This window comes from Bos indicus x Bos taurus, chromosome 4, assembly GCF_003369695.1.
Source record: "Bos indicus x Bos taurus breed Angus x Brahman F1 hybrid chromosome 4, Bos_hybrid_MaternalHap_v2.0, whole genome shotgun sequence".
Classification (NCBI taxonomy): Eukaryota; Metazoa; Chordata; class Mammalia; order Artiodactyla; family Bovidae; genus Bos; species Bos indicus x Bos taurus.
Window position 1 is genome coordinate 106,851,028 of NC_040079.1, and position 15,355 is coordinate 106,866,382.

The following is a 15,355-nucleotide window of genomic DNA, read 5'->3' on the forward strand; positions in this document are numbered from 1 at the left end:
GTTCATGGCAAATAGATGGGGGGGAAATGGAAATAGTGACAGACTTTATTTTCTTGGATTCTAAAATCACTGTGGATGGTCACTGCAGCCACAAAATTAAAAGATGCTTGCTCCTTGGAAGAAATGCTGTGACAAACCTAGACAGTGTATTAAAAATCAGAGGCTTCATTTTGCCATCAAAGGTCTGTATAGTCAAACTATGGTTTTTCCAGTAGTCGAATATGGATGTGAGAATTGGACCATAAAGAAGGCTGAATGCCAAAGAATTGATGCTTTTGAACTGTCGTGCTGGAGAAGACTCTTGAGAGTCCCTTGGACAGCAAAGATAAAGCCTGTCAACCCTAAAGGAAAGCAACCCTGAATATTCATTGGAAGGACTGATGCTGAAGCTGAAGCTCCAATACTTTGGCCAGCTGATGCAAAGAGTTGACTCATTAGAAAAGACCCTGATGCTGGGAAAGTTTGAGAGCAGGAGGAGAAGGGGACGATAGAGGAGGAGATGGTTGGACAGCATCACTGACTCAATGACCATGAGTTTGAGCAAGCTCTGGGAGATGATGAGGGCTGACATGCTGCAGTCCACAGGGTGGCAATGAGTTAGACATGACTTAGCAACTGAACAACAAATGACCCACTAAACTGATTTCATGACCTACTGATTTGTGATAACTCACAATCCAAAATAGACCTCTCTAGAACATGGAGAACTTTGTTCCTAATCTGGAGTCATTTCACGCAGCCATGTTTTTAAGATTATAAAGCAACTGCACTTTAGACACACTCTAAAAATTAAGATGGCTGAGTGCCCCAGCTACCGATTCTGATTCAACTAGAACCAAGCATTCTGGGTAATTCTAACGTGTGCCAGGATCAGTACCGATTGCTCGGTCTAAAGCAACTAATAAGAAAATCTCTAAGTTATTTTATTGCAATACATTTTTTAAAAGACTCTCATAAAGTTATTTTACATAATATGAAGTAGCCAGTGAGTAGCTTGTGTATCCGTTTGCCACATTTGGTACAGGACGATCTTCAAAGCACTTTACAATGCCTATTTTTCCACTTAAGCAGCAGGACACCTGAGCATCTGGCCTCTTGCCTTGGACATGGCGTCTCGGCAGGAGTGGGTTATTACAGAGCTGCCTCTGGTCTGGGTGACCTTTTCTCTACTGAGCTTTATTTCCCTGAACAGAAACTAGATGCCTGAGAATGACGCATGGAGAGTGACTGGAGCGCTGCGGCAGTGACCCTTCACCTACTAAACTTCCCCTGTCGACTCCGCTGCCAGGCGGGGCAGCTCAGGCTGTGGAGGTGGGGCTGACCTTTCCCCCAGTTAGCCTGCCAGCGAGAGGCCGGCATCTGCTTCGCGTCCACAGAACGGGCTAGCACGTTTCCCCCAACACAATGTGGATGAAAACTGCCCAGCAGAGTCACTTTATTTTTAAACAGCAAATGCATTTATAAATTCATGTCCTAGCAAAGGAAAACTTACCCCGTTGCTCCAACAAACAGTACATTTTGTATACAGTACACTGAGGGGCCCATTTATAGAAAGCAGAGGTGGGAGAACCCTATGAGGGAAGGGGCAGGAGAAAGAACAAAGATGGGGAACCCCACACCTTTCCTTGCTGGACTCAGCCTTGACTACTGAAACCCACCTAGGTCCCTATGAACTGAGAACATAATATAACCAGGTCCCTCAAACTCAGTACTGTCAAAGTCTAACATTTATTTTCGAAAGGGAGGGATTAAAAGGGGAAAGGTGTATGTGTCTGTGTGACTACTGTTAAGGCTAAATGCAGTCTAATTTCCTCTGCAGCAAAGTCTAACTTATGCCCAGTGTCCTTAAGGAAACAAGCTGTTGAATTTCCAGCATCCTTTTTTTTCCCTCAAATTCAGTTTCATGCAGTTGTCTGGTCTGGACCAAGAGGACAAGCAGGCATTCTCAGTTCTAAGAGGTCAGAAAGGTTCATGTAAAAAATAATCCTAAAGTTGCCAAAGCCTAGAAGAGCATGGCAAAGATTCCAGTTTCAACTGAGGTTTACAAAATTCACACTTTCTACTACTTATGTGACTTAGGTGACTTAATATCCTGTCTGCCTCCATTTTTCCGCTGCAAGTAAAAGTGGTGGATTAAGTGAATGTTTTTGGTATTTGTCTTTGACGATCTCACTGAAGGACAGCTCTTACAAGTGGAAAGGAGAGGATGGAGGCACAAGGCTGCTTGGATTCCCCAGCCCAGAAATAGGCAGAGGTTGAAACTCCCAAACCTGATTCTGCTTCTCTAATCTCTGGAGTGCTGTGTTGGAAAACAATCCTAAGGCCAAACCACACCAAACAGGAAATAATGTTATGATCTATAATTGGTGGTGTCAGCTATAGTTGGAGAGGGCAGGACTAACTGCTTGGACAATACGTACTTGTACTTGCTTAAATTGGTATTTTCAAATAAACAGAAAAATTTAGTGTGTAATGTCTATGTATCTGTCTTTTCACTGCTAAGCATAGCATGCAATGCTATGCATACTAATGCACTGCATATAATATGCACTGCCAAGGCATATGAATTAATTGAATTAACCAGGTAGAAGGGAATGTCTGTATAACTGACAAAATTTTCCCATTTTTAAGTGGATATTTAGTTGGGTACTGATTCAGTTTTGACCATCCCTTGCACTGGGATGAACAAAGAAAGGACAGCAGGTAGTGACCTCTAAAATTTGTCTTCCAGATTACCTGATACCTGATTGTGTTCCTTTTATTTTCAGTAAAAGTTTGTCTCAGGCAGTCAGTCAGTGCTACACAAACGAAGCTGGGCCTTGGCAATACTTGGGATTTTCCAAATGAGAGATTTCTATTTGGAATCTGGAGGGGCAGGGGGGTTTCCCTGGTGTCTCAGTGGTAAAGAATCTGCCTGCAATGCAGGAGACCGGGGTTTGATTCCTGGCTGGGCATGGCAACCCACTCCAGTATTCTTGCCTGGAGAAACCCCATGGACAGAGGAGCCTGATAGGCTACAGCCCATAGGGTCACAAAGAGTCAGACATGAGTGAAGCGACTTAGCAGCGGCAGCAGGGGAAGGGGGGAGAGGGGTGAGAAAGAGACCCCCCTTGGTGATAATCTCAGGAAATCTGGGCAATGATCAGCAGTCAGAGAAAAGGAACAAGTCATAAAAGCAGAAACAGTCTCAGCTGACAACAGCTCAGGATCCGTGTACAGAAGACAAAGGGCAGGGAGGATAAGAGAGAGGAGCTGAATTCAGGCTCCTCAGGTCTGGAGTTGTCAAGCCTCCTATGCCCAAGGGGTTAGCAGCAGAAGGCAGGGGAGCCATTAACCCAATTCCCTGTCCTGATCCTGCCTTCCAGTTTCATCAAAAGCCTATTTTAATAGATCTCTGCCAAATTCTTTGGCCTGTTCTTTTGTTACATGTGGTTTCATTTCAACTTTTGAAATAACATTTATAATTCCTTATAATTATGATATATGACAAAACCAATACAATATTGTAATTAGCCTCCAATTAAAATAAATAAATTTAAATTTTTTTAAAAAAGGGAAAAAAAAGAAAAAAAAATTCCCTGAAATAGCAAAGAGACCCATATGACATAACATTAATGAAACTTTTGTGACTTCCACATAATCATATTTATCTCTAATTAAAAAATAAAGCATATGATTAAAAAAAAAAGAAGTAACACATGTTCCATTGTTTAACGTTTGGAAAAGCACAAAAGAAAGCAAATGTAAATAATGATAATTTTACCACCCCAAAATAATCACTACAAACCTTCTGGGCTATTTTCTTTATACATATGTTTATGCATATGTTTGTTCATATAATATTCAAAATATTAACCATCTATGTTTTCAGACACGACTTGGCAACTAAACAACAATTGTTTTCCACCAGCATTTCTTATTTTCCAATGCCCTCCTCCCTCATTTGGTCAGCTAGGCCATAACTCACAGAAGAAGCCAAAAATACTTAATGCTAAGTTTGGGAGATCTGAGAGATTGAGTTATATGTTTTCTTTTTTCCTAAAAACCTATGTGTGGTTTCTATGATCCATCTACTAACTCCTACTTAAGGTTCTTTGAGCTGTTGTCAAGTTTCTTTCATTTTTTATTTTCTTCTGTACCCTGCAGACCAGAGAATCTCTTCCAGTTTGAGAGGTAATAGTGGGAAACATGATGTGATTTACTGAATATTCACTTATGCTCAGGCTTCCCAGGTGGCGCTAGTTGTAAAGAACCCACCTGCCAATGCAGAAGACTAAAGAGACGTGGGTTTGATCCCTGGGTCAGGAAGATCTCCTGGACGAGGGCACGGCAATCCACTCCAGTATTCTTGCCTGGAGAATCCCATGGACAGAGGAGCCTGGCAGGCTATAGCCCATGGGGTTGCAAGAGTCAGACATGACTGAAGTGACTTAACACGCACACACACTATGCTCTAAACTCCTTCAAAGCCTAGGCCTTTGCAACTCATTTTCTGCACCAAGACCCTAGGAACACAGCGGGAGCAGAAATGGCTGCAGGAAGATCAGGCAGACAGGCACGCAGCAGCCTTCTAGAGCTTCCTGCAGCCCCAGACAGTATAATCACAACAGAGGCACTGGAGTAAATAGCGTAGGAGACTGCGGACCAATGTGTTTCAGGAACAACAGGATGAAGTGCTGCCCATGTGGCCAAGAGCAGACAGATGCGAGAGAGAGAGAGAGAGAGAGAGAGAGAGAAACAGACCCAAGTGCGTCTTCTAGATGGGAATGAGGGATGATGATGTAGCAATTCACATGAACCAACAATCTAGGACCAAATACAATGAGAAACATTGTCATAGAAGCTAGATGGCTAAGTGACACCAAGCACCAGATCTCCACCTGCCGTGAGACCTCGGGGAATACACAGATGCAACCCTGGGGGAAAGGATGATAAAATCTCCCATTAATCAAACAGCCTTGTAATAGACACAAAGCTGACTTATAGACAAGATGATATCAACAACTGCACATTCGGCATTTGTGAACTGAAATTGGTACCCACTGTATATATTTAGAATGGCTTAACTCTGGCTGCTTCACCGAATGAGTAAAACAGGAAGAGAGAGAGAAGAGTTTTCCTAAGTGTATAATTATGGTGTTGGACCATGGAGTCCAACTGGACAAGAGGAGAGAGAAGACACAGAGGAAGGAAGGAAGGCCAAATTGGAGTCTCAATGAGTCTGAGATACTGTACATGAGATGACAGTCGAAGTCACCTAGGAGTATGGTGTCGCACAGAGTCGGACTTAAAACGACTGAAGCGACTTAGCAGCAGCAGCAGCAGGAGTATGGGACGTGGCATGCAGAGAGTCGTTGATATTTCCTGTGTTGTGGCATTACTTGTGAAGATAAGTTCTAGGGTGTGTTCATGGGAATGGGTAGCTGAGGTGAGCTATACATAGATATTGATAAGGTAAAGAGACTGATGAATTCAGGGGTAAAAGGATAGATATATCATTCATAGTAGTGTTGAAATCAGAATGATTGATGAATGAAATCAGAAACAAGAATGATGACAGAAAGCATACTGGAAAGGAAGTAGTCCGCTATGCCGTAAAATGCAGCAAAAAAAAAAAAAGTAGTAGGTAGAATTGTCTGATGCCTTGTCTTCAAAGGTCCTGTGATTTTAAAGGAGAATGGAGGTGTAATGTTTTGAATGCAGAGGGATAACAAACAGGTGTGGAAAGATTTGAAGACACTCATCTCACCTTCAGGTCATTAAATACTTTGAGTTAAGGAAAACATCCATCTCCACTTAAGAGGTTGCATGAGACACGAAGTCTGTAGGTTGTGGCAAGAATATAAACATATTTAGAGAAGAAATTGGGGATGTTGGGAATGTACAATGTTTGCAGACAAATGCTGAGTTCTAGAGGGCAAAATGGAAATATTTGGAAGAAGGACAAAGAGCATGAGAGACTAGGTCAGATTGGGAGGTACAAAAAATGATCTGGAGAAGACACTAGTCAAAGATAGATAAATGGAAGGGAAGAAATGTCAGGTGGTACCTGAGCTAAATCATGATGTGAGGCATGGCAGGACTAGTCCAAGTAGACTCTGAGGTCCAACAGTACAACGTGGCGTCCAGGGACTCATTTAGCCTAACTGTGTGGCTTACTTTTCCACTGAGATGTGTCACGACAGCCTCAGGGAGCAGGATGTAACCTGGAACACAAGACTAAGGGAAGGCCTGGGGGAGGACGGTCCCCTGCAGTGCTATGGCGTGGTAGATGGGAAGAAAATCTCACAAATAAAATAGGATGCCTATTCTTCAGTTAACAGATAGTAAAACACAAGCAACAGAAGAACAAGCAAGGGATGAAGGTGAGAATGAATCAAGTGCAGGGCATCTAGGGTGAATAGGGAAAAAATGGAAAACACAAGATGCGTGCCATAACATGATTAGAGAGAGCAAGGGAGCGAGCCAGAGGGAAAAAGAGGAGACAGTGGGTTGGGAAAGGAGTCTCCATGCTTTCAGAGGCAAGGTAGTCCTGACCAATAGCCAGGCACGTGAGGTGGCCGTGGGAATAAGTAACAGAAAGGCAGTAGGAGGACTTCCCTCATGATCCGATAGCTAAGACTCCATGCTCCCAATGCAAGAGGCCTGGGTTCGATCCCTGGTCAGGGAACCAGATCCCACATGTCGCGAATAAAGATCCAGGATGCTGCAACTAAAAAAGATCCCTCATACTGCAAAGAAGATTGAAGATCCCTTGTGCCACAACTAAGATCCAACATGGCCAAATTCCTTAATTAATGTTAAAGAAGAAAAGCAGCAGGTGTCAAGGTCACTGAGATGAAAGAATTCAAGGAACTATGAGGACAAAGTTAGATAATTCATCCACCTGACCTCTGAAGTTGTCTAGGATTATATGCTTTCCAGAGCCTCAGTTCTACCTTTCAATTCAGTGGTATAGACCAAGGTGGCACAGTGGTAAAGAATCTGTCTGCCAAGGCAGGAGACTCAAGAGACACAGGTTCAACACCTGGGTTGGCAAGATCCCCTGGAGGAGGAAATGACAACTCACTCCAGTATTCTTGCCTGAAGAATGCCATGGGCAGAGGAGCCTGGTGGGCTACAAAGAGGGGCTACACGGGGTCACAAAGACTCGGACACAACTGAGTACACACGAAGACCAAGATACTCAGGCCTGGACTATCATCCCCCATTGCACAGCATTTATTTCTGCAAACACTCTCTCCACCTTACGTGCCCAATTTTTGGCATTCAGGCAAAACACAGTCACAGAGGACCCTGGTATTGGCAGTAGCAAACTTGGTGATAGCATGGTCTAGCTCCTAGCTGCTTCAATCCACTGTTGTTTCATCTTGGAATCCCACAGAAGAAGGAAAATGTGAGGGGAAACAAGTACAGGGAACGATTTTTCCCCAAGTGGCATTATTTTATACCCTGTTCATTTGGTCAAGAACTCTTACTGGCTTGAGTGTATGAAACACAAAGTCATGTATCATGGAGAATATAATACGGAGTATAAAGAAGTGCAGGGGTCTCCTTACATACACCCCAATACCATGACTATTTGGTATTATTCCTTCCCAGACCCTTTACCTCCATATATTAACTCATATTCAAATATTCCATTTTTGTTATTTTTCTTTTTTAATTAATAATTTCAGTTGTACTGGGTCTTTGTTGCTGCACAGACTTTCTGTAGTTGCGGCAGGCAAGGGTTTCTCTTCGTCGTGGTGCACAGGCTTCTCATTGCGGTGGCGTCTCTAGTTATGTGGCATGGGCTGTAGATGCGAGCTTCAGTAATTGCAGCACATGGGCTCAGTAGCTGCAGCTCCTGGGCTCTCGAGTGTCAGATCGGTAGTTGTGGCACACAGGCTTGATTGCTCCATGGCATGTGGGATCTTCCCCAATCAGGGATCAAAAAACTGTGTCCCCTGCACTGGCAAGTGGATTCTTATCCACTGAGCCGCTGGGGAAGTCCTCTTTAAGTTCTCTTTAAAAAAAATTGAACCGTACCATATATATATTAGTATGCCATAAGCTTTTGACAATTAAGATATAGAGGACAACTTTCTAACATAGAGACAATGTTGGTGTAGGTCCTCTGGTAAGCAGTTGCTGAGACAAAAGTGCAAGAGGTTTGGAGTTTTTTCTTTGTCTATGTAGAAATAAAAACATACATTCACCAAATGTGTGACTTTATAACATGTACCTGGACCAACTAATCTGCTTTAGGGAAAGTACCATATCCATGGAAAGCAGCAGTTTCTATCAGGGCTACTGCTCCTTTGGCCTATAGTAGTCCACAATCACTCTCAAAAAGCCATCTGTTTTTACAGATGAATTTGGTAGAAATATGATGGAACCACCACCTTTGAGACACAAGAATGGAAGTAATCTCCATCATTCCCACCAGAGGATCATAGTGTTCTGTAACTGTTTCAGAAGCTTATACTTGGCTTTCCCCACTTTGACAGTGCTAACCCTATAGGCCAAGGACTTACTGTGAAATTATTTCAAATGCCAGTTACCAAGTATGTAAATTCCACTTATACCCTCAAGGACCAGGGAACCGATTTCTATCTCTGCCCAATATAGGATAAGCCTCTTCTAATGGAAAATGTTTATGCCAGAGTCCCCAGCTGGGCTGCCAGAGGGGTGGCCTGTGGAAAGCTAACCGGGAGGAAGCAGAGTGAGCAGAGAAAACTTTCAGACCAGAAAACTTTCAGATCAGTAGTTGTGGGGACATGGGAAGCAGAACTGAGCAGGGACAGACTCAGAACATGACACAAATTTGACAGAACTTCAACCAACAGGAAGAAGGCCTCAGAGCAGAGAATTCCCATTAGCAGAGTCCCACACTGAGGAGAGGGCTTCTCAGGTGGTACCAGTGGTAAAGAACCTGCCTGCCAACACAGGAAGATGTAAGAGATGTTGAGTTCTAACCCTGGGTTGGGAAGATCCCCTGGAGGAGGGCATGGCAACCCACTCCGGTATTCTTGCCTGGAGAATCCCATGGACAGAGGAGCCTGGCTACAGTCCACAGCAGTTGGACTCAAATAGGTCTCAGAGTCTGAAGTGGCTTATCATGCACACATGCACACCGAGGAATAATGGCCAGCCCTAGGTGCTTATCCATCACAGGGGTCTACATGTGAAAGGCCTGGCATTGGTTCCAACACTGTGTGGATCCCAAAGGGGCTGCAGCCTTGCTGTCAGCTAACTGCACACCCTGCAGCTAACAGATAGGATTGTAGTGCATCGGCTCAATTGCTCAGTCACGTCCGACTCTCTGGAACCCACGGACTGCAGCATGCCAGGCTTCCCTGGCCATCACCAATTCCCAGAGCTTGCTCAAACTCATGTCCACTGAGTCGGTGGTGCCATCCAACCATCTCATCCTCTATCATCCCCTTCTCCTCCCGCCTTCAATCTTTCCCAGCATCAGGGTCTTTTTCAGTGAGTCAGTTTGTCACATCAGGTGGCCAAAGTATTGGAGTTTCAGCATCAGCATCAGTCCTTCCAATGAATATTCAGGACTGATTTCCTTTAGGATGGACTGGTTGGATTTCCTTGCAGTCCAAGGGACTCTCAAGAGTCTTCTCCAACACCACAGTTCAAAAGCATCAATTCTTCAGTGCTCAACTTTCTTTATAGTAAAATTCTCATATCCATACATAACTACTGGAAAAACCATAGCTTTGACTAGATGGACCTTTGTTGGAAAAGTAATGTCTCTGCTTTTTAATGTGCTGTCTAGATTTGTCATAACTTTTCTCCCAAGGAACAAGTGTCTTTTAATTTCATGACTGCAGTCACCATCTGCAGTGATTTTGGAGTTCAAAAAAAAAAAAAACCACCTCTCATTGTTTCCCCATCTATTTGCCATGAAGTGATTGAACCGGATGCCACGATCTTCATTTTTTGAAGGTTGGGTTTTAAGCCAGCTTTTTCACTCTCCTCTTTCACTTTCATCTAGAGGCTCCTTATTTCTTCTTTGCTTTCTGCCATAAGGGTGGTGTCATCTGTGTATCTGAGGTTATTAATATTTCTCCTGGCAATCTTGATTCCAGCTTGTGCTTCATCCAGCCTGGCATTTCGCACGATGCATGTAAGTTAAATCAGCAGGGTGACAATATACAGCCTAGATGCACATACTCCTTTCCCAATTTGGAACCAGTTCATTGTTCCATGTCCAGTTCTAACAGACATAGTTGCTTCTTGACCTGCATACAGATTTCTCAGGAGGCAGGTAAGGTGGTCTGGTATTCCCATCTCTTTAAGAATTTTCCACAGTTTGTTGTGATCCACACAGTCAAAGGCTTTGGCATAGTCAATAAAAAAAAAAAGTAGATGTTTTTCTGGAACTCTCTTGCTTTTACTATAATCCAGCAGGTGTTGGCAATTTGATATCTGGTTTCTCTGCCTTTTCTAAATCCAGCATGAACATCTGGAAGTTCATGGTTCACATACTGTTGAAGCCTCGCTTGGAGACTTTTGAGCATTACTTTGCTAGCATGTGAGATGTGTGCAATTATGAAGTAGTTTGAATATTCTTTGGCATTGCCTTTCTTTGGGATTGGAATGAAATCTGATCTTTTCCAGTCCTGTGGCCACTGCTGAGTTTTCCAAATTTGCTGGCATATTGAGTGCAGCACTTTAACAGCATCTTCTTTTAGGATTTTAGTGCATGGGTGTCATTTATTTATTCATTCCCCCATGAGTAGACAAGTTCTTTTGTCTTCAAAATTTTGTTCTTACAGGTAGTACTACATGAGCAGTTTCATACATAAATCTTCATGCTCTCTGTTGGTAAAAACCGTAGGTTAAGTTTCTAGAAGTGGAATGGCTGAAACATGAGGTAACTATCCTTAAAATTTTATAGATTCTGCCAATTGCCTTCCAGAAAATGTTACCAATTTTACATTTCCACAAATAACACAGTAGAGCAGCTCATTTCCCCAGGACTTGCCAACATCAGATGTTATCAGACTTTTGCGTTATTTTCCAATCTGATGGTAGAACAATGATGTCTCATTATCTTATTACTTCCTATTTTCCTACTCATTCATTAGTCTCAGAATGTTTCCATATGTCTATTATTTTTTTCTTTAGTTAATTTTTAAATTTCCTTTGCTTACCTTCTCTTATTGTTTTGTAAATGCAAACATTAAACACAGTTGAATATTTTCTGGTGGGGGCAGGAAATTAACTGTAAGCCTGTATTTGGAGCTGAGGCAAAAATTCTTCTTGCTTCCCCAAGGAAAGTCAAGATGTGCTACCTTCAGGATTCATTTGCCTTTTTTATGATAACATTGGAGCTCCCGCTGAAAAAGAAGGAAAAGAATTCTTTTGCTTTGGTGCTGCTCTAGTGAAGGGAGGGTTTTGACTTTGGTAAGTGTACAGAGGCTGAGAATGAAACCAAGGACTACTCCAGAAGGAAGTAACGTGCATGGTAAAAAAGTGAGACATAGCTGTAGGTGACTGTTGAGGGGAGCCTTGTGTAAAGAAAGTAGGGAGAGACTTTCATCCATTCATTGTCACTTCTCAGCAATGGCTCAATAGCCTTTGAGTTCTCATCTTCCCTTCACCAGTAATTACAACTGTGACTGCTTCCCCAGTGACTTCTCCTGAACTCAAAGTGTTCCCGAACTCACCCTTTGTGTTCCCTTCTCCTCAGTCAACCTTTCTTCCTGACCCTCTTCACTTCTTTCTTCTATTGTTGAATTACCCCTCCCAGTAGCACAAGCTTAGAAGTTCAGAGAACTGTTTTTTTATATTCTTCCTTCTCAGAATTGACAAACCCTAGAGATTTTGCCAATGAAATTACTCTTTGCATTTCCTCCCCACATTGTCCCAACACTTTTTTTCCTCTTTCTCCGCCCATGAACTTCTGTTCTACCTTTATAACTCAGATGTGTCACCTCCTCCAGAAAGTCTTTGCTGACTACTTGCACGTCCCTCCTCTCCAGCACATACTTTATATACATCACACTACTTTATCTTTACACTATCTATATGTCATTCTCTAAACCTTCAAGAAAGGAAGGTTTTCATCTTTATGTTCCCCAGCACCTATCACAGTGCCTGATACATAATGTGGGTTCAGTGAAGTTTCAATTCAGTTCAATTCAGTTCAGTCGCTCAGTCATGTCTGACTCTGCGACCCCATGAATCGCAGCACACCAGGCCTCCCTGTCCATCACCAACTCCCATAGTTCACGCAAACTCACATCCATCGAGTCGGTGATGCAATCCAGCCATCTCATCCTCTGTCGTCCCCTTCTCCTCCTGCCCCCAATCCCTCCCAGCATCAGAGTCTTTTCCAATGAGTCAACTCTTCGCGTGAGGTGGCCAAAGTACTGGAGTTTCAGCTTTGGCATCACTCCTTCCAAAGAACACTCAGGACCAATCTCCTTTAGAATGGACTGGTTGGATCTCCTTGCAGTCCAAGGGACTCTCAAGAGTCTTCTCCAACACCACAGTTCAAAAGCATCAATTCTTCGGTGCTCAGCTTTCTTCACAGTCCAACTCTCACATCCATACATGACTATGGAAAAACCATAGCCTTGACTAGACGGACCTTTGTTGGCAAAGTAATGTCTCTGCTTTTGAATATGCTATCTAGGTTGGTCATAACTTTCCTTCCAACATTGAATTGTTTAGCTACTAACATTTGAGCAGGAAGCACATTGCTTGCTGCCTAAGAGGCTTCAACAGTTTCATGATGCCTACTCCAGGAATAGCAAAGTCCTCATACCAGCATTTAAGGCTTTCATGATGTAACCCAACCTTCCATTTCCTCCCCACTTTGGTAAACTAGTCATTATTCCTCTGCTATATCCCTAGCTTGTACACCCATGCTTTTTCTAGGCTTAGAAATCCTTACACATCATCTACCAATAATTTGCCCAAATCCTCCTCATCCTTCTAAGGTTACCCCAAAATCCAGTCCTCAGAGAGAGCATTCCCTAATCTCCAACACAGCTCTTCCTCCAAACATCACCTGAGTTTGGAGATGTTAGCATTGCCACCATTGCTATTACCACCAACGTGACACACCGATCAAATCTCTATTATGAAATAGTTGATAATGCATTAATTGTATTCTTTTTCTTGCTCTGAGGATTAAATTTTTTAAAATCCCATAATTTTTTAAAATTGACTATTGTTTTCCATCACCCAATGTTAGGAGAAAATGTTTTTTCACCCACCAATGCATGCCCACTCCAGCTCCTGATACACAGTATTCTCTAAAAGTACCAATTGTAAGTATCAGAGACCAAACAGTGGTTTAGGCCTTGCTTTCCTCAATATCTTCACCAGTAGTCCCTTTTCACCCCTCAGTGGAAGCCTGCTCCATCTCTTATAATTGTTACTTTCTCAGAGAGACCTTCCTTGCCCACAAAGCATTAACAGCTCCCATTATATTCTTCAAGTCAATTTTCTTCATGGCCCTCACATTTGCTTTTGTAATGCCTGTTTCCCCCACAAATCTATAATCTCCATGAGGGAAGAGAGAGTGTCCATATTGTTCTGTGTTGAAGTAGCCATTTCTTAAATAATCATTTGTTTGTTATATACTCTGAAAATACTTTCTCCAAGTATGCTGCTCATTTTTTTAACTTGAAATAGTCTGTAGTCAAATCTGTTCATCTTTCCATTTTGGCTTCTAAAGTTCCTGTTATGTGTATTTTTAATCGCTTCTTTGGAATATGCTCCTAGAGGTAGAAAAGTTGAATGGGCTTCTCTTTAGAGTCTTGATGCATTCTTTAAATTGGACATGCCCAGCCCTTTGGCAAAAGTGTGACTTGCATTCTTGAAGCTCAATCACAGGTCCTGTGTTATGAGATTTTGCTAGGCTAGAAAGAATTCATCTGATGCTCCTGAAAATAAGTGTGCTCCTGAAAACTGCAGGAATCAGTTGCCTCCAGCAGGGAGGATGTGTTCAGCACAGGGGACAGGGGGGAAGCTCTGGTACTCCCCCCTGCCCATTAACAGCAAATCCGCTGATAGTCCTCTGATGTTTACCTTTACTCAAATGAATGGGCAGATCTGTCCATACCCATTGCTCCTCAATAATTCCCTTTCCTTTACTGTTATAGCAACTGGATCACCTCCAAGTTCTGAGATCAGCCCGAGAATATAAATGCAGCTCTCTTTCCAGGTCACATTCTAATCACGGTAATACACGGCATCTTATCCAACTGGGTCCACAACTTGACCTGTCTACTCCAGCCTAGTTACCATGGATGTTGTCAATAAACAACTGTTCCTGTCATACAGAAATGACAGAGAAGAATGTAATGTACTGTGAGAACAACCTGGTAAATATTGTTGGCTGGGATAACACGCACACAAAAGTGTGATGACCTCAGTTCACATTTAGCCCTTAGCCATCTCTGTGAACATCATATGACTTCACCTGATCTTTAATCACCCCACCACACATATGGGAGTCCTGCAGGGTAAGCCAGGTCAAGTGCTCAATGGGGCTCTCCTAAATTAAACCTGCTTGTAATGAACACCATCATTTCCATTGCTTTTCCTCTGCAGATTAAAGAGTAGAATGCTTTGAAATACTTTGCTATTCCAGATCCCATACACAGGGTGAGAAAAGCAAAGGTATGCTTTTCTTTTACTTCTGTTCTTAGGATGTATTAAAGTAAAAAGAAGGGATTTTTTACCTTAAATTCACTTGCTTCATCAGAGGAGTTTTATTTAGTTTTTTGACTTCTTGACCATTTTTGTCGCTCTTGTTGTTTCATAGAGCTATGCAATTATGTAAAAAAGGATTCAGAATGCAAAGACATAAATCATAGTGGTATCAAAACTTATCTCCAAGTGGAGATGCAATTTGGAACTTTCCCATGTTTCCATAACTGAACTTGAGTAGCAACAAAGCAAAGTAGGACTCAGAAAGAGTCATCAGACATGGTCCCAAACCTGACCTCTTGTAGGGCAGAGGGTTCAGAGAGGGGAAAATATAAGAAAATAAATAGCTACAATATAATGTCATAAGCATATTCAAAAGCAGAGACATTACTTTGCCAACAAAGGTCCATCTAGTCAAGGCTATGGTTTTTCCTGTGGTCATGTATGGATGTGAGAGTTGGACTGTGAAGAAGGCTGAGCACTGAAGAATTGATGCTTTTGAACTGTGGTGTTGGAGAAGACTCTTGAGAGTTTCTTGGACTGCAAGGAGATCCATCCAGTCCATTCTGAAGGAGATCAGCCCTGGGATTTCTTTGGAAGGAATGATGCTAAAGCTGAAACTCCAATACTTTGGCCACCTCATGTGAAGAGTTGACTCATTGGAAAAGTCTCTGATGCTGGGAGG